Source organism: Schistocerca piceifrons, chromosome 5, assembly GCF_021461385.2.
Source record: "Schistocerca piceifrons isolate TAMUIC-IGC-003096 chromosome 5, iqSchPice1.1, whole genome shotgun sequence".
NCBI lineage: Eukaryota > Metazoa > Arthropoda > Insecta > Orthoptera > Acrididae > Schistocerca > Schistocerca piceifrons.
In genome coordinates, this window is record NC_060142.1 from 62,219,419 (window position 1) to 62,244,718 (window position 25,300).

At 39.0% G+C, this 25,300-nt stretch overlaps 1 protein-coding gene across 1 annotated transcript in view; it reads left to right on the forward strand.

Moving 5' to 3' along the window:
* The window catches only part of LOC124798734 (Down syndrome cell adhesion molecule-like protein Dscam2), a 444,553-nt gene that overhangs the window by 315,211 nt on the left and 104,042 nt on the right, over positions 1-25,300 (forward strand). The window lies entirely within an intron of this gene.

Below are 25,300 nucleotides of genomic sequence, written 5' to 3' on the forward strand. Positions count from 1 at the left end.
AACAGAGGCGGCCGGCAGGTAGTCAAGGCACCATGCCAGTTCCCGAAGCCGCTCCCTCTGAGGTTTGGTTTCGAATCCGCTCTTGGGCATGAATGTTGAGTTTGTCCTAAAAAAAAAAGGGGGGGGGGGGGGGGGGGGGCAGATTTGCCACCCCTCGGAAAGTGCCGCCCCATGTGGCCGCATGTTTCGCACATGCCTTGTGCCAGCCCTGATGCTAGGAATAAGAACACACTACATAACGACCTAAAATCACTTACCTTGTTCCAAAAAGGGAACCAATATTCAGGAACACACATTTTCAATTAATTGCCAGCAACTGTTAAAAACTTGATTTCAGATAAAGCACAGTCTAAACAGAGTTTGAAAGACTTTTTGATAGGCAACTCATTCTACTCTATAGATGAATATCTTAACAGGGACTGTTAGACCAGCTTAAGTAAAAATGTCTGTTAGATTTCCCTTTTGACAGCACTTGGTCACAACGCTCAAGATTATGTATTTTGTGTAACATAAATTTGTTAAAAGTCCCTAATTATCTTGCATTCTGACAGTGTATTAATTCTGTAAATATTAGCAGTTCCAGTTTACTGTAATGTGTCCACATATTTTGACAATCTCCTGACAAATGATCAAGGAAATGAGTATTATATTCAAATCTCTATATTTTTTATGTTACACTTCCTGACATGTTCCCCACCCACGAGATCATTTCATTTTTGGGTCTATGGAGAGAAAACTGAATTAATCTGATCTTTTTATTTTTATCCATTGCCACACTTTCTTTTCTCGTTTGGAATCTTTGCCCATGTGACTGTAATTATTTTGATTTATCAATTTCAATTTAATTTTTTATGTTGTACCATTTTATATTCTCGTCCCTCTTATTTTATTCATCATTTCTATTCCTCACTTTATTTGAATTTCGTTTTGTTTACAATCCCTTCTTTCATTTGCACCTTCATACTGCAAACAGAATTTATGTTTTATATGTTTGTATGACAATTACCATCCAAAAAAATGTATATTGTTTAATGAGAAATACATTTTTATGCCATTGCACAGCCAATATAAACAGATTATTTGATCTTTTTTGTTTTAATCAATTGTTGTTGTGGCCTTCAGTCCTGAGACTGGTTTAATGGAGCTCTCCATGCTACTCTATCCTGTGCAAGCTCCTTCATCTCCCAGTACGTACTGCAGCCTACATCCTTCTGAATCTGCTTAGTGTATTCATCTCTTGGTCTCCCACTACAATTTTTACCCTCCACAGTGCCCTCCAATACTAAATTGATGATCCCTTTATGCCTCAGAACATGTCCTACCAACCGATCCCTTCTTCTAGTCAAGTTGTGCCACAAACTCCTCTTCTCCCCAATTCTATTCAATACCTTCTCATTAGTGATGTGATCTACCCATCTGATCAGCATTCTTCTGTAGCACCACATTTTGAAAGCTTCTATTCTCTTCTTGTCTAAACTATTTATCGTCCATGTTTCACTTCCATACATGGCTACACTCCATACAAATCCTTTCAGAAACGACTTCCTGACACTTAAATCCATACTTGATGTTAACAAATTTCTCTTCTTCAGAAATGCTTTCCTTGCCATTGCCAGTCTGCATTTTATATCCTCTCTACTTCGACCATCATCAGTTATTTTGCTCCCCAAATAGCAAAACTCCTTTACTACTTTAAGTGTCTCATTTCCTAATCTAATTCCCTCAGCATCACCTCAGTTAACTTGACTGCATTTCATTATACTCATTTTGCTTTTGTTGATAATCATCTTATATCCTCCTTTCAAGATACTGTCCATTGTGTTCAACTGCTCTTCCAAGTCCTTTGCTGTCTCTAACAGAATCACAATGACATCGGAGAACCTTAAAGATTTTATTTCTTCTCCATAGATTTTAATACCTACTCTGAAAATTTCTTTTGTTTCCTTTACTGCTTGCTCAGTATACAGATTGAATAACATCGGGGATAGGCTACAACCCTGTCTCACTCCCTTCCAAACCACTGCTTCCCTTTCATGTGACTCCACTCTTATAACTGCCATCTGGTTTCTGTACAAATTGTAAATAGACTTTTGCTCCCTGTATTTTACCGCTCCCACCTTCAGAATTTGAAAGATAGTATTCCAGTCAACATTGTCAAAAGCTTTCTCTAAGTCTGCAAATACTAGAAACGTAGGTTTGCCTTTTCTTAATCTAGCTTATAATATAAGTCATATGGTCAGTATTGCCTCACGTGTACCAATATTTGTACGGAATCCAAACTGATCTTCCCTGAGGTCGGCTTCTACCAGATTTTCCATCCATCTGTAAAGAATTCGCGTTAGTATTTTGCAGCTGTGATTTATTAAACTGATACTTCAGTAATTTTCACATCTGTCAACAGCTGCTTTCTCTGGGATTGGAATTATTATATTCTTCTTGAAGTCTGAGGGAGTTTCGCCTGTCCCATACATCTTGCTCACCAGATGGTAGAGTTTTGTCAGGACTGGCTCTCCCAAGGCTGTCAGTAGTTCTAATGGAATGTTGTCTACTCCCAGGTCTTTGTTTCAACTTAGGTCTTTTAGTGCTCTGTCAAACACTTCACGCAGTATCATATCTCCCACTTCATCTTCATCTACAGCCTCTTCCATTTCCGTAATATTGCCCTCAAGTACATTGCCCTTGTATAGACCCTCTATATACTCCTTCCACCTTTCTGCTTTCCCTTCTTTGCTTAGAACTGGGTTTCCATCTGAGCTCTTGATATTTATACAAGTGGTTCTCTTATCTCCAAAGGTCTCTTTAATTTTCCTGTAGGCTGTATCTATCTTACCCCAAGTGAGATAAGCCTCTACATCCTTACATTTGTCCTCTTGCCATGCCTACTTAGCCATTTTGCACTTCCTGTTGATCTCATTTTTGAGACGTTTGTATTTCTTTTTGCCTCCTTCATTAACTGCATTTTTATATTTTCTCCTTTCATCAGTTAAATTCAATATTTCTTCTGTTACTCAATGATTTCTACTAGCCCTCATCTTTTTACCTACTTGATCCTCTGCTGCCTTCACTACTTCATCCCTCAAAGCTACCCATTCTTCTTCTACTGTATTTCTTTCCACCATTCCTGTCAATTGTTCCCTTACGCTCTCCCTGAAACTCTGTACAACCTCTGGTTCAGTCAGTTTATCCAGGTCCTTAGAGTCCCACCTTTTTGCAGTTTCTTCAGTTTTAATCTACAGTTCATAACCAATAGATTGTGGTCAGAGTGCACATCTGCCCCTGAAAATGTCTTACAATTTAAAACCTGGTTCCTAAACCTCTGTCTTACCATTATATAATCTATCTGAAACCTGTCAGTATCTCCAGGCTTCTTACATGTATACAACCTTCTTTTATGATTCTTGAACCAAGTGTTAGCTATGATTAAGTTATGCTCTGAGCAAAATTCTACCAGGCGGCTTCCTCTTTCATTTCTTCCCCCCCAATCCATATTCACCTACTATGTTTCCTTCTCTTCCTTTTCCTACTATCGAATTTCAGTCACTCATGACTATTAAATTTTCGTCTCCCTTCACTATCTGAATAATTTCTTTCATCTCGTCATACATTTCTTCAATTTCTTCGTCATCTGCAGAGCTTGTTGGCATATAAACTTGTATTACTGTAGTAGGCGTGGGCTTTGTGTCTATCTTGGCCACAATAAGGCGTTCACTATGCTGTTTGTAGTCTGCATATAAACTTGTACTACTGTAGTAGGTGTGGGCTTTGTGTCTATCTTGGCCACAATAAGGCGTTTGCTATGCTGTTTGTAGTATCTTACGCGCACTCCTATTATTTTATTCATTATTAAACCTACTCCTGCATTACCCCTATTTGATTTTGTGTTTATAACCCTGTATTCACCTGACCAAAAGTCTTGTTCCTCCTGCCACCGAACTTTGCTAATTCCCACTATATCTAACTTTAACCTATCCATTTCCCTTTTTAAATTTTCGAACCTACCTGCCCGATTAAGGGATCTGACATTCCACGCTCCAATCCGTAGAATGCCAGTTTTCTTTCTCTTGATAACTATGTCCTGTCAAGCAGTCCCCGCCCATAGATCCGAATGGGGGACTATTTTACCTCCAGAATATTTTACCCAAGAGGATGCCATCATCATTTAACCATACAGTAAAGCTGCATGCCCTCAGAAAAAATTACGACTGTAGTTTCCCCTTGCTTTCAGCCGTTCGCAGTACCAGCACAGCAAGGCCGTTTTGGTTAGTGTTACAAGGCCAGATCAGTCAATCATCCAGACTGTTACCCCTGCAACTACTGAAAAGGCTGCTGCCCCTCTTCAGGAACCACACGTTTGTCTGGCCTCTCAACAGATACCCCTCCGTTGTGGTTGCACCTACGGTATGGCTATTTGTATCACTGAGGTACGCAAGCCTCCCCAAGAACGGCAAGGTCTATGGTTCATGGGGGGGGGGGGGGGGGGTTTAACCAATAGATGGACATTTTCAAAACATTAAATATTATGACAGTTAAATAATTATAATTACAATTATATGGACAAATATTCCAAACGGAACACAATGTAAAGAAAATGAGAGCAAATAAATAAGTTAGTACAATGATGAAAATGACACAATGAAGGACCAGAAATAAAAATACATTTAAACCAATTAATTGAATAGAAAATAACAATTAGTCATTTTGATAAAGATTTAAAAATAAAAATTTCTAAGTGTGTGACAAGATTTGAACCTTCAACATTCTGGAAATCAGGAATGCTCTTAACCACCATGCTAATCCATTTCCCTGCTTAATAAGATAATATTTAAGCCTCTAGAGTCATCGTCATCATCATCATCATCATCATCATCATCATCATCTTCATCATCATCTTGGACAGTTTCCAGCCTCTGGCCGGGTCTGTACGGAACATAGGCCTCTCCATCGTCTTCTGTCTTGTCACCATCTCTCTGTCTTCACCTTGTTCCGGTCTTCTCCCTTCTTCTGGACGCATTTCTCTACTCCTTTCAGCCATCTGTCTCTCAGTCTTCCTCTTAGTCTCTTTCCTCCCCGTTTCATCTCGTGTATCCTCCTGTGTATCCTCTTCTCCTCCATTCTCTTAACGTGTCCATACCATCTCAGTCTTGACTTCTCTATCTCCTCCTGTAATGGTTCCACCTTCATTAACTCTCTGATCCTCTCATTTCTTAACCTGTCTATCTTTGTCACTCCAATACTGTTTCTCAAGAATTTCATCTCACTAGCTTGTACTTTGCTTTTCTCTCTTCCTTTCATAATCCAGGTTTCTAATGCATATGTCAGGATCGGGACATAGTATGACTGGTATATAAACTTTTTACTGATTTGGGGTACATCCTTGCTCCATACCAGGCTTCTGACACTCTTCCGAAATGCTTCTGCTTTTCTCCCATGTTCGTGTATTTCTCAGCCATTTTTTCCATCTTCCTGTATCAGGCTTCCTAGGTACTCGCAACTCTCCACTCTGCTCAATTGCTCTCCACCAATTGTTATTCACATTGTTCCTCTCTCCATCTTTCTCTTACTTATATTAAATTTCATTCCATATACTTGTGCTGTTCATTCCCGTATGTCCAACTGCTCTTGTACTTCCTCCTCCTTATTCCTCCAAATCATCAGATCATCTGCAAACACCATAGCTTTCATCTTCCTTTCACCAAATACTTGTGCTACTGTACTCATTATATCATCCATCATTACAATGATGAGCAATTGTGAAAGCCATTCCTCTGTTCAGTCCAAGCTGATCTCTCTCCTCCCACTTTCACACAGCTCACACTTCCATGATACATTCCCCTTATCCTTCAAATAATCTGACAGAAAAGTTTTGTCCATATCACTACACTTACTTGTGTACAGCCACCGGCTAGCAGCCGCTTAAGCTCAATTCTGGGAGTAGCGCAGAAAACGCATTGTACGGACACATAATAATGCCTAACCAGAGAATAAATGCAGGATAACTAAATTGGTGACTGTGGCAGGGCTAGTGAAGTTAACTGGAGAATTTGTTTTGACTGGCAGGAATAGTTAAAGAATTAGTGCTGACAAGATTGTTTATTAGAACGAGGAAGGAGAAGAAATGGGGACATAACACAAATTATGGAAGAATATGATGGTTCCAAATTTATATAAAAATTTCATAGTACATTTCCTTACATATTAGCATTTTGCTTATAGTGAACCTAATAGGTATTTGATATTGGTACTTCATGAATTATATTCTGTCGTGTTATAAAAATGGCCATTTGTGCCAAAACAGTCTTGTTTATTTGGTGTGTGTTACAATTGCTCCAATATTAGGCAGGCCTATTTCATTTTATCTAGCAGTCAGTGACAAAATACACGTAATCAGATCAAGATACCACACCAGTCTTTGGTACTATTTGTATTAACAGCTTTTTCAGTAGTAGACAATGACATTCCATTTTTTCATGTAGCAAAACGTTTGACGAACTTTGATGAGGTAATAGATTCTATCCCAGAAAGGAAAGCACACCATGTAAAGCTGTAGAGAGATTAGAGAGAAAAAAATCCAGGATTAAAGTAATGAAAGAATGTGTACTGTCTTGCTTGTCTCTTGTCTTTACTGGTTTTATGTATCCTATATTTGATTTTATGTCACACAAAATAGCAAGTGATTGGCTAATCGGAAATAACGAGTGCACTCTTTTCTGAAGAGTCCTTGTTTTCCTGATTGCAAATAATCCCATCTAGCATTAATTAAAAGTTTTTTTAAGAGAGGCAGGATGTCAGAGAGGCCAACTGAGAGCAGGAGAGGCACCACAGGATATTTTAATTTCCACTATCCTGAACATAGTTTGATGGGATCCATTACAAAATATTACATGTTTGAATTCCACAGAGCGAAATACAGTGACATGCGATAGAATAATGTTGTGTGAAGAGCTGGGGCACTGCACTGTGGCACACTTAAGAGCAAATAACATGCCTTACATCTCGTTGAACACACATGTTCTGTGTATCAGACTCTTCAGGAAGATTTGAACTACAAAATGAACATACTTTTGAAAAGTTGATTTTCTTAAATTTTTTGCTTTCTGCCCCAAACGTTCGGCGCAGCGAGCGGCTCCACTATGTAGTATTGCCCCAATTCGGAAATATTGTAGATCGTAGATCTGGGGCTGGTGCACAGAGCAGTTTGAGTTGTAGTGAGAAAGTGGGTATTCTCCATGTGAACCATGTTAACGTATAGTGATTTTGCTGCTTCCTTTTCGTTTACTGCTCTGACATCAAATGAAAACAAAACCAATTTCTCTGGCTGGGAGCTATCAAGTGAATTAAAATATGATCCCATAATTACAAAAGACTAAAATATATTATTTGTTTCAGATTTTATTTTATTTCCACCCTTGTGACAGACAAGCATTAATTGCCTTGCAGTACAATGAAGTTATTTTTGTCAGTTTGCTAAATAAATTTGGCTTTTATTAATCTTTTCCGCTGAGGCAGTCAATTTATTTAAAACAAAGTGTTTAATTCCACATTATTGGCTAGTTTTAACTGTTCGCTGCATTTCAAGGGCACACTTTCATCTTCTAGCACTTATGGCATTATGTCATAATAAAGAACCAAACATGAGATAATACAGTACTGGTACCCTGAGGGAAGGAGGAAGCCGCCTGGTAGAATTTTGCACAGAGCATAACTTTATCGTAGCTAACACTTGGTTCAAGAATCATAAAAGAAGGTTGTACACATGGAAGAAGCCCGGAGATACTTACAGGTTTCAGATAGATCATATAATGGTAAGACAGAGGTTTAGGAACCAGGTTTTAAATTGTAAGACATTTCCAGGGGCAGATGTGGACTCTGACCACAATCTATTGGTTATGAACTGTAGATTAAAACTGAAGAAACTGCAAAAAGGTGGGAATTTAAGGAGATGGGACCTGGGTAAACTAAAAGAACCAGAGGTTGTACAGAGTTTCAGGGAGAGCATAAGGGAACAATTGACAGGAATGGGGGAAAGAAATACAGTAGAAGAAGAATGGGTAGCTTTGAGGAATGAAATAGTGAACACAGCAGAGGATCCAGTAGGTTAAAAGACGAGGGCTGGTAGAAATCCTTGGGTCACAGAAGAGATAATTAATTTAATTGATGAAAGGAGAAAATACAAAAATGCAGTAAGTGAAGCAGGCAAAAGGAATACAAACGTCTCAAAAATGAGATCGACAGGAAGTGCAAAATGGCTAAGCAGGGATGGCTAGAGGACAAATGTAAGGATGTAGAGGCTTATCTCATGAGGGGTAAGATAGATACTGCCTACAGGAAAATTAAAGAGACCTTGGGAGAAAAGAGAGCCACTTGCATGAATATCAAGAGCTCAGATGGAAACCCAGTTCTAAGCAAAGAAGGGAAAGCAGAAAGGTGGAAGGAGTATATAGAGGGTCTATACAGGGGCAATGTTCTTGAGGACAATATTATGGAAATGGAAGATGGTGTAGATGAAGATGAAATGCGAGATATGATACTGCGTGAAGAGTTTGACAGAGCACTGAAAGACCTAAGTACAAACAAGGCCCCAGGAGTAGACAACATTCCATTAGAACTACTGACAGCCTTGGGAGAGCCAGTCCTGACAAAACTCTACCATCTGGTGAGCAAGATGTATGAGACAGGCGAAATGCCCTCAGACTTGAAGAAGAATATAATAATTCCAATCCCAAAGAAAACATGTGTTGACAGATGTGGAAATTACCAAACTATCAGTTTAATAAGTCACAGCTGCAAAATACTATCACGAATTCTTTACAGATGAATGGAAAAACTGGTAGAAGCCAACCTCGGGGAAGATCAATTTGGATTCCGTAGAAATGTTGGAACATGTGAGGCAATACTGACCCTACGACTTATACTATAAGAAAGGTTAAGGAAAGGCAAACCTACGCTTCTAGCATTTGTAGACTTAGAGAAAGCTTTTGACAATGTTGACTGGAATACTCTCTTTCAAATTCTGAAGGTGATAGGGGTAAAATACAGGGAGCAAAAGGCTATTTACAATTTATACAGAAACCAGATGGCAGTTATAAGAGTCGAGGAGCATGAAAGGGAAGCAGTGGTTGGGAAGGGAGTGAGACAGGGATGTAGCCTCTCCCCGATGCTATGCAATCTGTATATTGAGCAAGCAGTAAAGGAAACAAAAGAAAAGTTTGGAGTAGGTATTAAAATGCATGGAGAAGAAATAAAAACTTTGAGGTTTGCCGATGACATTGTAATTCTCTCAGAGACAGCAAAGGACTTGGATGAGCAGTTGAACGGAATGGACAGTGTCTTGAAAGGAGGATATAAGATGAACATCAACAAAAGCAAAACGAGGATAATGGAATGTAGTCTAATTAAGTCAGGTGATGCTGAGGGAATTAGATTAGGAAATGAGATACTTAAAGTAGTAAAGGAGTTTTGCTATTTGGGGAGCAAAATAACTGATGATGGTTGAAGTAGAGCGGATATAAAATGTAGACTGGCAATGGTAAGGAAAGCGTTTCTGAAGAAGAGAAATTTGTTAACATCGAGTGTTGATTTAAGCGTCAGGAAGTCGTTTCTGAAAGTATTTGTATGGAGTGTAGCCATGTATGGAAGTGAAACATGGACGATAAATAGTTTAGACAAGAAGAGAATAGAAGCTTTCAAAATGTGGTGCTACAGAAGAATGCTGAAGATTAGATGGGTAGATCACATAACTAATGAGCAGGTATTGAATAGAGTTGGGGAGAAGAGGAGCTTGTGGCACAACTTGACTAGAAGAAGGGATTGGTTGGTAGGACATGTTCTGAGGCATCAAGGGATCACCAGTTTAGTACTGGAGGGCAGCATGGAGTGTAAAAATCGTAGAGGGAGACCAAGAGAAGAATACACTAAGCAGATTCAGAAGGATGTAGGCTGCAGTAGGTACTGGGAGATGAAGAAGCTTGCACAGGATAGAGTAGCATCGAGAGCTGCATCAGGACTGAAGACCAGAACAACAACAACATACCCCAAGGGAAATTACATCCAAACCTGGACATACGAATGTACACTTGAAGCCAAATTATGCATTTTAATACAATTCGTGAAATTCTGATGCTCTTGGAGTATCCTCTGATGTCTTGTTTCTTTTATGACATAATTTGTTTTACACGTATGTACATAACGGGTTCCTGCATCATTGTAGCTGTGCAAGTACAGTGACGTTTGTTACCTGACACTCTCTGGCAATTGCTGAAATGAATCTATTTCTAACAGGTCGTGGGAAAATATGCAAATGATTATTTGAAAAGCGTTACTTTCAAAGTAAATTTATTTTTACGAAAGATGAAATATGTGTGAAAATGTATGATGAATTTCTTAAATCACAGAGCATTTGACTCTCATTTAAAAATTAAATCTTTGAGGACAACCATTTAGAAGAATTTTAAGCCCAGGTGATCAGACATTTATATCATTGTTAAAAATTTTACTGGCACATTCATGTGATGTATCTTAAAGCATAAAAAACGCAAAAAAGATCATCATTATATGTGAAAGCTTATCTTATCTTGCAGGTTATTAATCTTAGACACCAGTATTATGTGTGAAATCCCTTTTTTTTTTTTTTTTTTTTTTTCTTGTAGCTACACATGTATATGGGGGTTTGCTGCTGGATCACATTGTGCAAATTCCACAATATTTCCTGGGAGCAACTGTCCAACATCTTCAGGTGGTTCAGCCTTGCTGGTGGCTAGGTAGGACTGATGGTATCCGCACGTTGACACCTCGTTTGTAGATCACGTGCTCAGAGAATGCGCAGGCACGAATATCATGCATGCGCAAATGATTTGCAGGTAGATGGTGCCATATTCAAACGCCGCCTGCAGAAAATTGCAGAGCTGCTTGTGTGGCGGCAGGTGGAATAATTGTTGTTTAATATGTTCCTATTATTTATGCTGTTGTTTTGCCGTTCTCAACACTGGCTCTCTAACTACAATTTTGGTAACCAGAAAGTGATTAGCAAAATGTGAAGCCTGTAATTAGAATTCCTAGTGCCCACTTCATCTGAGAAATACACTTATAGCTACAGCTTATAGCTCTGAGGAATTAGGAGATTGTCTGGGATTCATAATCAAAAATGATGGTGTAAAAAAAGTTCTCTGTATTCTGAAAGTCACAGATTTTTAAAAAAAAAAAAAAAATAAATAAATTTGATGATAATGTTCATCAAACGCCATACTAAATAATGGTAGAATGGTTGTCCCGCGGCGGCACGTGAAAATACGACATACGCAAACTGAAGATAGATAATTAAAGTCATCCCAGAATTAACACTTCACTCGAAAATGATTTCATGGTTACACGTATCCCGAGTAACTTAATACGGCATCCGAGGTTGTTTATAGCTATGATACCGACACGACGCGACTCCCAACACAGATGGTGTGCTATTCAGCGTCTGGAGAGAACTGGGGCCTTGCTTCCTCGTGCAGCATTCTTTTATATAAAGCCGTGGTGCGGACGGTTAAGGGAACGCCTGATCAAATCGGCTCTCCCGACTAGCCGCTGGAATAGTAATGTACCACATTAAGTTATTGAATAAATCATAGCTTCTTTTGCTGATGCCAGATGAAGCTCTCAATTCAAATGCGCATTCAGCACACAGGTAAGTAATCATAATAACAGTCTGACATGGCTAAGTAAAATATTTTGGGCGAGAGAATTAATTTAATTACACTACACGCAGTAGACGAGCTCTGAACTTGCCCTTTGGAGATACGCTATCGCTATAGTTTTATAGTCATTCAGTTGAAATTTCTCACATCTTTATGATTATAGCGGATCTCCCTTCTACTTAAATTTAAACATCCTAGCCTTATTTATTAGCCTACTTAATCTATCTTGCTTCCTTAATTTTTAAGACAAAAACCAGAGAATCATGAATTTCCACTAAAATTTTAATTTGTGAAATCCAAAGTACTGTTTCTATTAATTTATTAAGAAAAAGGAATCTAAATACAAATTTTTAAGTTTCTAGCTCTTTTCTGTTGCGCCAATGATTTTTACAGAAAAACATCCAAATTTCGAAAATGGTTAAAGTTATTGAACTGATGTTCAACACATATTGATTTAGTATTACTCCTGACATGCTAGAACCATATCAGGTTATTTACTTGATTTTTAAAGTATTGCGCAACATTTATGACATCAGAGCTAGTTACAGCGGACTGGCTGGCACACAATGGAAAGACTGATGAGAATTTTATATGGCGTGAGTAGGCTGCTTCCCTACAGGCTCTCCCGTACGTGTGCTGTAGGCTGCGTTTACTACCAGTGCAGCCAGATGTGAGTCACCAAGGACTGCACTAGACCAATGTTACAATGGGTCTGTTATCGAAAAATCTTGAATTTTGCATCATGATTTAATAGAAGCCAATGCAGAATTCCAGGCTGTGCTCAGTTGAAATCCCACATCCCTGTTGATGAGATTATCAGCTGTACGGATATGTATTGCTTCCTTAATGGTGCAATTCCAGAAAGATAATGCCGGGGATAAAATTTCCATCTTTTCATAAATCATGCAATGCCCTGTATTCAGACAGTGTTCCACAGTTGCTGACTTTTTTGGTTGGTGAAGGTGTGTATGACGCTGATGTTCATCACAGCATTCTTGTACTGTGCGACATGTCTGACCTATATATGCTGCCCCACATTGACAATGAATCTTGTACACACCACATTTCCTCAGACCAATATCGTCCTTAACCAAATCCAACATGTTTCTCAGTTTTGCAGCTGGTTGAAAACACACTTAACACCATATCTTCCGAGGACTCTTCCGATTGTTGACGGCATGGCACCAAAATACAACAACAAGTCCAAAGTGGTGGGTGTCTTCGTATCTTCATTCTGCTGCATAGATTGATATTCAGATAGAGTGAATTCAGATGTCGAAGAAACGTAAGCAGAGTATCAAGTTCATGTGGCCACACGACAAATGTATCATCCACATACCGCAGAAAACAAGAGGTTTTGAGAATGGCTGACTGTAGTGCTTTTTCTTCAAAGTCCTCCGTAAAACGATTGGCCACCACAGGAGACAGAGGGCTTCCCATGGCAACACCTTCCACTTGTTCAAAATATTGGTCTAAAAATAAGAGGTATGTTGAAGTAAGCATGTTTTTAAATAATGCTACTATATCCTCCTCAAACTTGTTGCTAATGAGCTCCAAAGAGTCTTTCAAGGGTACCTTTGTAAATAAAGACACAACATCAAAACTTACAAAGAGATTCGACGATTGCAATCTAAGAGTTCTCAGGCGACCCATGAAATCTTCAGAGTTTCGAATATGATGGTCACACTTGCCTATGACAGGTCCCAATAGTGGTGTCAGATATATGGCAACAAAATAGGTAGGTGCTCCTATGTTACTTTCAATGAGACAGAGAGGCACCCCATTCTTATGGATCTTGGGTAGGCCAGAGAATCTAGGAGGAACTGCAGCCTGTTGACGCAAACCTTTACCGACTTGCACTGGAATCGAGCTTTTCCTGATGAGTTCCAAAGTCTTTCTCTGTATCCTACCCATCGAATCACTTTTTAATCTGCTGTATGCAGGACCGTCAAGCATTTTGTATATCTAGCTGTTACATCCTGTGCATGAGAGAAGCACAGTAGCATTTCCTTTGTCAGCAGGTAAGATGATGATGCCTTGGTGTTCTCTCAATTCTTGTAGAGTGCCTCTTTCATCTGAGGTGATGTTAAAGTTGGACCTCTTAGTTGAAGCTTGGGCGAAGATGTCATGCCTAATCTCTTCGGCAGCATCCTCAGGAAGTTCTGAAACAGCCTGCTCTGTTCCACTGATCACATCTCAGATGGGAATGGTCCCTGGTGTAGGTGCAAAATTCAGACCCATCTCTAGCACCGAAACTGTAGTATCGTCGAAGTCTTCTCCATGAGATTAAACACAGTACGTCTTCTTGTGTTCAGGCTTTGAGTCAATTTTCAGATGGAGTGATAGTAATAGTCTGGAATTTTCAGATGGAGTGATAGTAATAGTCTGGACACGAAGCACAATTCCTGACACATATAGCACACCCTTTCTCTCACAAGTGCTGCACTCACCCATCATTTTATTCCAATGGCACCTGCAGAATTTATACAATGTTTAAATTTAGCTAACGTCTGGATGGTTTGCTTCTTTGTAGCATCTCAGTAAAAATGCAAGGCTGCTTAACAATCTACCTCTCTTGCGACGTAACTTGTCAAACTCACCTACATTCTTCACTATCTGCTCCCTGTAAAGATACCAGATGTGACTCTTCAAGCTTTCCCAGCAGATATGTTGTAAATAGTCTTCATGGGTGTGCTGACAGATCACGTTGTGCAAATTCCACGATATTTCCTCAGAGCAACTGTCTGACATCTTCAGGTAGTTCATCAATATGCACATTGATGCCCCGTTTCTAGAACACGCATGCAAAGAATGCTAATGTTCCCATCATCATCTTTCTGGAATTGCATCATTAAAAAAGCAACATGTATCCCTACAGCCGATAATCTCATCAACAGGGATGCAGGATTTCAACTGAGCACAGCCTGGAACCCCCCATTGGCTGCTATTAAATCATAATGTGAAAGTCAATAATTTTCAATAACAGACAAGTCATAACATTGGTCTAGTATGGTTTTTGGTGAGTAACATCTGGCCGCACTGTTAGTAAACGCAGCATACAGCGCACAAGCAGAAGAGCCCCTCTGCGATTTTCGGCAGAGGGAGTTTGAATATGGCACCATCTATCTGCAAATCATAGTGCACGTACCTGCACATTCTTTGCATGCATGTTCTAGAAATGGGGCATTGACATGTGGATACCATCAGTCGTACATAGCCACCAGCGAGGTTGAACCACCTAAAGGTGTCAGACAGTTGCTCCGAGGAAATATTGTGGAATTTGCACAATGTGATCTGGTGGCAAACCCATGAAGACTATTTACAACATATTCGCTACTAAAGCTTGAAGAATCACTACGTATATTAATTTTAACCATTAACTTTTTATATTTTTCTGTTCACGCTACTTAACAGTAATGTTGCTATTGGCTGACAAGGTCATGTGTCCTATGCTCTGAATATCCTATGTCATTGGCTGGCGAGATCATGTAACATGAGCTCGGACTGGCTTACAAGTGCACATCGCAATCTCAATTTCAGTGCTTCAGAATTCGAATTTATTCTTTCATAATACGAAAATATGCAGTGTACATATTGCTGCACATCAAAGATCTTTCAGAAACGTGTTTTTTTTCCCCTGATATTCGTTTTCTCAGGTGCCGAGAAATTATATGCCAGTGTACAAAACCATGACCATTTGAAGGATTGATAAGTTTTACAGTTCTGAGGAACAGTATACTGTCACATAAGACAGAGGAAGTGTCTTTTCACCCAGGAGAAAGTGTGTTTTCAACTGAGAAATACAGGAAAAATCCAGGAATTTTTTTTCCTTGTCCGCGTATGCACCCTGAAGTACCGTGAAAAAAAAAATCACACATCTGGTAATGAAAAATACATCAGTGCACAGTCAATATAAATAATTATTTCCTGTTTTTTTAACAGATAGATCAGAATTTTCATATAATTGAATATTATAATAGATAAATATAATTAAATTCATATTCACAATAATTCCGATTGGAAAAAGAATGATACAAAGAAAAAATGAAGCAAATGAAAATGTTCATATGGTGATTAAAATTATATGACATGGGCTAGAAATAAAAAATTACATTTAAACTAATTAACTGAATAAAAATAATGGTTAAAGGCATTTCGATGATGATTTAAAAATGGAAAAACTTTACTGCACCGGACGAGACTCAAACTCACAACCTCCTGTGTATGAAGCTGTTATCCTATACACTATACCATGCAATCAGCCTATGTAATATGACTCTTTTAACATTACTGAGCAAAATTATGACTTTTTTTCATCAGTTACCCACAAACAATGGCCCAGTAGGGTTTATGGCTCCAGGGTGTAATATCTGGGATCCAAACCTACATTACCATATATTAGGTTTCAAAAAGTCGATCCCACCAGTGGGGATCTCTCATTGTCAGCGTGCATCTTATAATATCTTTTCAAAATACTATCCAATCCATATAGCTGCTCTTCAAGGCCCATTTCTATCTCATACTGAGTTATAATGTTATAATCAGACCCCAAGTTTTTAATTTCTGCCCCCTGAACTTTAATTCTCTTTGGGTTCCTTTGCAGCTTGCTCAATGTACTAGTCAAATTATATCAGGGGTGGACTGGAATTCTGACTTACATCCTCTTCAACTACTGCTTCCCTTTCATGTCATTTGAATCTTATAGCTGCAATATTGTTCTTGTTTTGAATAACCTTTCACTTCCTGTATATTGTCCCCAGTACCTCCAGGATTTCAAAGAATGCAATCCAGTTAATAGTGTTAAAACATTTTTTTAAATCTACTTTATTTTTCTTTTTCGTGTCTGGAAATCAAATCATAGTTGTTCAGCCCGGTATTGGGTTATGTTCAGAGCTTCTTTCTAGTCCAAAAATTCTATAAATTTTACAAGTGTGAGTTTGCCTTTTTTCAGTCTGTCTTCTAAGATAAATCATAGTGTCAGTACTGCCTCGCATTTTTCTACATTTACCCGAAACACGCAACATCATAGCTCTCATCTCATCTTCATTTACTTTCTCTTGCCAAGTTTTATTGCTCTGTCAAATTTTTCTCACAGTATCATAGCTCCCATCTCATCTTCATTTACTCACACTTGCCTTTTATAATATCATTCATTTCCTTTGTATAGCCCTTTTACGCAATTCCTTCCACCTTTCATCTTTCCCTTCCTTCCTTAAAACTGGCTTTCTGTCTGAGCTCTCTATATTCATACAGCTACTAATCTTTTCTACAAAGGTGTCTTTAATTTCTCTGTAGGTGGCATATATCTTTCCTTTCGTCATACACAATTCTATAGCCTTGCATTTCAGCTTTAGTCATTCCTGCTTAGTCATTTTGCATTTTCTGTCAATCATTTACAGATGCTTACTTCATTTGCCACATTTTTATATTTTCTTCTTTTGTCAATTCAGTATCTTGTGTGTTACTCAAGGATTTCTACTGGGCCTCATATTTTTGCCTATTTGATCACCTGCTGCTATTATTATTTCCTGTCTCAAAGCTTCTTATTTGTCTTTAGTTGTATTTCTTTCTCCTGTTTTGGCCAATCATTTTACTGATGCTCTCTTTCAAACTGTCAGTAACTTCTAGTTCCTGATGTTTATTCAGATCCAATCTCCTTAATTTCTTTGCTTTATGAAATATTTTTCGGTTTTAACCTGCAGTTCATAACCAATAACTTATGGTCATAGTTCTCATCTGCTCATGGATATGTTTTGTGGTTTGAAGTCTGTTCTCTGTCTTACCATTGTAGAATTAGTTCAAATCTTTCTGCTGTCTCCAGGCCTCTTCCTTATATACAGTCTTCTTTCATGATTCTCAAACCAAGAGTTTGGTGACTGAGTTATGCTCTGTACAAAATTCTACCAGGCAGCTTATCCATTCATCCCTTTCCCTCAGTTCATGTTCTCCACTATTTTACCTTCTCTTCTTTATGCTACTGTTGAATTCCAGTCATCCTTCACAATTTAATTTTCACCTCCCTAAAACTATTTCAATAATTTCCTTTATCTCATTATATATTGTTTCAGTCTCTTCACCATCTGTGAAGCTAGCAGAAATATAATCTTGTACAACTGTGCTGGTTTTGGGTTTGAATCTATCTTGGCTACGATAATTCATTCATCATGCTGTTCATAGTAGTTTACCTGAATTCCTATTCTCTTATACACTATGAGGCATACTCCTGCATTCCCCCTATTTGAGTCTGTGTTGTTAACCTCGTGCTTACCTGACCAGACGTCCTACTATTACTACTAATGCACTTTGCTAATTCCCACTATAACTAATTTTAACATATCCATTTCCCTTTCTAAATTCTCTGAATCCCTACCCAATTAACTGGTCTAATATTCCATGCTCTGATCTGTCAAAGATCAGTTTTATTTTTCCTTTCATCAAAGCAAAATTCAATTGAGAGGGAATTTCTGGCCAGAGTTTACCTTCAGCAGGTGATATGTATAGTATTGCTGATAGGTGTATATAAAAGTATGAGTGATACACTTCGTACCTTTCTGAACTAATAGTTCTTTCCTTGGAGAAGAGACAAGGTTAAGTTGTTGAAGGCTAAAAGAAGGCAAATCGCTCATACCCAACAGTGAGGGGGATCCATCTTTAGTGAGGTCCTGCCCTTCCTTTTGGCCTTCCCAGCCTACACCTCTCTCCTCCCCAAGGAAGGAACTATAAGTCGCAAAAGTTAGGAAGTGTACCTCATTTTATGTAAAAGTAGACTTTCCCAGCATATACTGCTGACGAAATCTCCTCGAACTTCCCGTCAGGTGCCTACGTTGAAATTCCATGACTTTCTAATGAGTGTCACTCAACATCATCTTCTGGCAAAGTGTCGAGATCACACAGGCATCTCACATACACTGAAGTGCAGAAGAAACAGGTACAGGCATGTGTATTCAAATACAGAGATACATAAACAGGTATCATATGGCACTGCAATCAGCAATGCCTATATAAGGCAACAAATGTCTGGCACAGTTGTTAGATCTGTTACTGCTGCTGCAATGGCATGTTATCAAGATATAAGTGACTTGGAACGTGGTGTTATGGTCGGTGCACGAGCGATGGGACATTGCATCTCTGAGGTAGTGATGAAGTGGGCATATTCCCATATGACCATTTCATGAGTGTACCCTGAATGTCTGGTGCATTAACATGGGGCTGGAGAGGGCACTGATGGAAGTGGCCATGGGTTACATTTCAGTGGTGCCGGTTGGGTCTGTCAGTAGATCGGGTTTCCCTAAGCATGGCCTGCACCTCAACAGGTTTAGGAAGGGGAGACTGGCAAAGCTTATAGGTGACAGTGTGTGGTGGTGGCAGGATCACTCATGGAAAAATTTCTGTAGAGTTGTCGTTAGAGCTGCATCTTTTTTAGATTGAAGTCAGCTGATAGGTATACCTGCTTAAAGAAAGTCCCTCTAACTAAGGGCTCACCTTCAGAGGACGTCATTTTTCCAAGTAGAGAGGGAATTAGCATATTTCATCAAAATATAAGAGGTATTAGAAATAAAGTTAGTGGACTGCTTATAGATGTTGACTCTGAAATTCTTGGTATATCAGAGCACCACTTAAATAATTTGACAATTCAGAGGCTTCCTTTACCAGGATACAGATTGGCTGGCTGTTTTTCAAGGAGTTCCTTGTGGGGTAAGGGAGTGGCTATGTATGTAAAACACAGTATTCCGTTTGAGTCCATAGATAAACCACAGCACTGCACTGAACAGATATTTAAATGTTGTGCAGAGGCAGTTGAATTTAGTGAAACCAAACTTCTAATTGTTGTTATTTATAGGTCCCCTAACTCTGACTTCAGAGCATTTCTGCTCAAGCTAGAGAGGGTTCTTGATTCACTTTGTAGGAAGTACCAGAAATTAGTTATACGTGGTGACTTCAATATAAATTGTGTATATGATGGTGCAAGAAAAAGGATGTTGATAGTTCTGCTAAATTCATATGAACTGGTGCAAACTGTGTTTTTCCAACTAGTGTGCAGGGGAACAGTAGCACAGCCATAGACAATATTTTTATTCATTCTTCATACTAGATGGGCATTTAGTTAGTAAAAGGGTGAATGGCCTTTCAGACCATGATGCATAAAGTTTAACACTAAAAGGCTTTTGTACTTGAACAAATGTCACAAATAATTGTAAACAATGTGGGAAAGTTAATCAAAGAGCAATAGAGAATTTTTTAAACCTTGTAAAGTGGCAGGATGTTCATAGTGCCGATAACATAGATGATAAATATAATGCTTTCCTTAACAGATTTCTCATGCTCTTTGAGAGTTGCTTTCCATTAGAAAGTTCTAAAGGGGGGTACTAGCAGTAATAGGCAGCCCAGGTGGCTGGCTAGTGGGATAAGGATATTATGTTGAACAGAGTGGGAATTATATAAAAATGTTAGTAGCAGTCACAATCGGGCTACAGTAGCCCATTACAAACAGTACTGTAAGGTGCTTAAAAATGTTATTAGGAAGGCAAAGAGTAAGTGGTATGCAAATAGAGTAGCTAATTCACAGGATAAAATTAAAACCATATGGTCACTTGTGAAGGAAGTGTCTGGTTAGCAGCACAACGTCGACAATATAAAGTCAGTTTGTAGTAAAAATATTTCTATCATTGATAAATCAGACATATGTACAGTATTTAACAATCATTTTCTGAGCATTGCTGGTGAATTAAATAAAAATTTAGTTTCTACAGGGGATCATGTAACTTTCTTGGCAAATGCCTTTCCAAGATTGATGTCTGAATTACTCCTCTGTGATACAGACAAGGGGGAGATTGAGTCAGTAATTAAATCACTGAAGACTAGTGACTCTCATGGATATGATGGAGTGCCAAACAGAATATTAAAGTACTGTGCTGCACATGTTAGCCCTGTATTTAGGCATATTTGTAATTTTTCCTTTAGGAATGGTCAGTTTCCTGAATGATTAAAGTACTCAGTAGTAAAGCTATTTTATAAAAATTGAGAAAGGAATAATGTAGACAATTTTAGACCTATTTCTATGCCACCAGTGTTTGCTCAAGTTATTGAAAAGGCTGTGTATGTGAGGATAATTGATCATTTTATATCACATGATTTGCTATCAAATGTACAGTTCGGCTTTAGAAGTCATTTAACAACTGAAAATGCTATATTCTCTTTCCTCTGTGAGGTACTGGATGGGTTAAACAAAAGGTTTCGAATGCTAGGTATATTTTTTGATTTAACTAAGGTGTTTGATTGTGTTGATCACAAAACATTGCTCCAGAAGTTGGACCATTACAGAATACAGGGAGTAGCTCACAATTGGTTCACCTATTACTTTAGCAACAGACAGCAAAAGGTCATTATTCACAATGTTGAGAATGGCTGTGATGTGGCGTCTGAATGGGGCACAGTCAAGCAGCTGCCCTTGGGATCAGTGTTGGGGCCACTCCTGTTCCTTATTTATATACATGACATGCCCTCTAGTATTATGTGTAACTCTAAAATATTTCTGTATGCTGACAACATTAGTTTGGTAGTAAGGGATGTTGTGTGCAACATTGGACCAGTTTCAAATAGTGCAATTCATGACCTAAGTTCATGGCTTGTAGAAAATAAACTAACTGTAAATCACAGTAAGACTAAGTTTTTATAGTTTCTAACACACAATTCAACAAAACCTGACGTTTTAATTTCACAGAATGGCATATGATTAGTGAAACTGAACAGTTCAAATTTCAAGGTCTTCGGATAGATAGTATACATAGTAAACTGTTTTGGAAACCTCACTTTCAGGATCTTGTTCAAAGACTTAATACTGCCATTTTTACTATTCGAACGGTATCTGAAGTGAGTGATCGTTTGACACGAAAATTAGTCTACTTTGCTTATTTTCATTCACTTATGTCATATAGTATTATATTTTGGGTAACTCTTCCCGTTCTAAAAGGATAATTTTGGCTCAGAAACTGGCAGTTTGAGCAGTAAGTGGTGTAAGTTCACAAACCTCTTGTCAACCCCTCTTCATGATTCTCGGTATTTTGACATTGGCCTTTCAAAATATATATTCGTTACAGTCATTTCTAGTTAACAATATTAGCTTATACCCAAGAATAAGCAGTTTTCACTCAGTTAATACTCGTCAGAAATCAAACCTGCATTTGGATCGGACTTCCTTACTCTTGTACAGAAAGGTGTGCAGTATACTGCTGCATCCATTTTCAATAAGCTACCACTCGAATTAAAAAATCTTAGCAGTAATCCACATGCTTTCAGATCAAAATTGAAGAGTTTCCTCATGGGTCACTCCTTTGGTTCTGTTGAGGAGTTCCTTGAAAAAAAAATTCTTGTTGTATTGTTGATTGCATTTACTTAAACTTATGGATTTACTTTTTTTGGGTTCATAAACATTTTATTTTTATCTGTTATTACTTTTATGTTGTAATTTCATGTAGTGACATGTTCCATGACCTTGGAGATTTGCTCTTCAATTTGGTCCTATGGAACTTGATGTGTAAATAAAATAAATAAATAAATAAAAATCAGGACTCTGGTAAAACATCAAATTTCCAATATCACTGTTGTCAGAAAAAGGATACTGCAAGAACAGAATCAACAATGACTGAAGAGAATTGTTCAACATCACAGATGTGCAACCCTTCTGCAAAGTGCTGCAGATTTCAATGCTGGGCCATGAACAAGTGTCAGCACATGAACCATTCAACGAAACATCATCGATGTGGGCTTTCGGAGCCGAATGCCCACTCATGTACCCTTGATGACTGCACAACACAAAGCTTAATGCCTCATCTGGGCCTGTCAACACCGACTTTGGACTGTTGATGGCTGGAAACATGTTGCCTGGTCAGATGAGTCTCATTTCAAATTGTATTGAGTGGATGAGCATGTATGGGTATGGAGACAACCTCATGAATCCATGGACCATGCATCTCAGCAGGAACTGTTCAAGCTGGTGGAGGCTCTGTAATGGTGTGGGGTATCTGCAGTTGGAGTGATATGGCTCTGAGCACTATGGGACTTAACTTCTAAGGTCATCAGACCCCTAGAACTTAGAACTACTTAAACCTTACTACACTAACGACATCACACACATCCATGCCCAAGATAGGATTTGAACCTGTGACTGTAGCGGTCGCCTGGTTCCAGACTGTAGTGCCTAGAACCGCTTGGCCACCCCAGCCAAGACCCATGATATGTCTAGATACGACTCTAACAGGTGACACATACATAAACATCCTGTCTGATCACTTGCATCCATTCATGTCCATTATGCATTCTTATGGACTTGGGCAATTCCAACAGGACAATGCAACACCCCACACATCCAGAATTGCTACAGAGTGGCTCCAGGAACACTCTTCTGAGTTTAAACACTTCCACTGGCCACCAAAATCCCCAGACATGAACATTATTGAGCATGTCTGGGATGCTTTGCAATGTGCTGTTCAGACTCTTACAGATTTATGGAAAGCCCTGCACAAGTCACAGTGTCAATTGCCTCCAGCACTACTTCAGACATTAGTTCAGTCCATGCTACATTGTGTTGTGGCACTTCTGCGTGCTTCCGTGGACTGTGCAAAATATTAGGCAGGTGTACCAGTTTCTTTGGCTCTTCAGTGTATATACCTCATCAGCGATCATCTCTCTCCATTCCTTCCCTCATATGGGGCTCAGCATCTCATGGTGGAGAGCGGGCCATGGCTCAACTCTCTGCACATCCATTCTCATCCAGGACACGTGAAGCACCAACTGCTGGGTGCAGTCTCAGCATATAGCTGCAACTGCAGGATTCCATGCCAAACTTAACCTACATCCCTGTTGACAAGATTGCTGTGGATGCTATCTCAGTCAATTCTTTAATAATGCTCTAGTTCTTTTGTTTTGTAAAATTCAATAAAATTCAAACTTACAGCCTTTTTTGAGGCTGTGTTCTGCCACTGCTGAACTATCTTTATGCCCCATATATATCTATGTAATGTATTCCACACAGTGTTGTGAGGTACAACAAAGCTTTTGCCTGATGTTCTGGAGGCCACACTCACAAGAGATACACATATGAGGTATTTGAAGTTTTTGCTTGTCCTTTACTAAGCCATGCATTTCTTCTCTTTCTTCTTCTTTTTCTTCTACTTCTTCTCCTTCTCCTTCTCCTCCTTCTCCTTCTCCTTCTCCTTCTCCTTCCCCTTCTCCTTCTCCTTCTCCTTCTCCCCCCTCTCTCTCTCTCTCTTTTTTGTCAGAAGATGGCTTTGATGTTGTTGTTTCACAGAATTCTTGCAGCTCTGGCTGAAGGAGGCCCAATGTAGGGGACGAAGGTGAGTTTCTCTTTCTCGTCCTCTTCTTTTGTTGTCTGAGACATATGTATCACTCGTTTTCTTCAATACACATCTAATCTGCACTTCACTTTACCCGTTTTGATAAAACATGTCCTTGGGGTGTTGCAGCTCAGCTGTGAGACTGTCTTTGTCACAAATGGCACATGTCCTATGAACTAGTGTTGTTAGAAGAGTGTACCGCTGTCCCGAACAATGACAGCTCATTGCATTTAGGTATAGATCTGTGTTGGTCTTCTTTTTGTAGACTGCATGTCCTACCCTATTATCCGCCTTTCTTTTTGTTAAAATGTCTATATTTGGAAGATAACCATTCTGTTCCAGCTCCATCATGAACTGTAGGTTTTGATGGTTACTGTTTAGGTGGCCTAGGAACTGATCCAGAGTCTCACTGCCATGTTTGCACACAACAAAGCTGTCATCCACATAATGGAAGGAGTCTCTAGGTTCGATCCATGCAGTTTTTAGTGCTGTCTCCTCAGAGTTCTCTGTATAGAGATTGTCAATCCTAGGGCCCAGTTGGGAGCCCAGGGCTGCTCCAACAATTTGTTCATAGAGCTCCCCACCATATTTGAAGTAGGTTGTGGTGAGTACATGCTCAGATAGCTCCACTGTTTTGGGCTAAAAATTATGTGCTAATATACCATGGTATCTTGAACTGGTGCTTTAGTGAAGAGATGTTATGTTGAAGCTCACAAGCAAGTCTTCCTTTTGCAGGGCATCCCTTTCACTGTGGTCACAAATTCAGCCTAGAGGCTAGATACTTGGTCACTCCATACATGGGTGCACTAATGTTGTTGACTACTGGCTACAGTGATAAACCTTCTTTATGAATGACAGCTGTCTGTTCAAGCATGATGGTGCTGAAGCCTTTGGATAGAGTCGTTTCATATCTTCTTTTGTTAGAGCAGACTGGTCAACCAGAGCCACTGTTTTTTCTTTTCTTTGATGTTAGGGCCTACTTCAGCTTCTTGTAGGCCACAACCTGTATCAGAGTGCTCATTTCCTGGTGGTATAGAATTCTCTCTTTTCGTTTGTCAGCAGATAGTACTATGATGTTCTCATCTTCTGTTAGCAACCTTAATGCTTTCTGTTGTGCTGTTGTTTGGTTTCAGCAGTCAAGATTTGCCAATGATCCTGCATGTTTTCTGCCTAATTTTCTCTGCCTTTTCCACCTACAGATTGTGGATTGTTTCTTTGTCACTGCTAATAAAGTCCTGTTTCAGAATAGTGTTTAGAACAGGAGAAAAT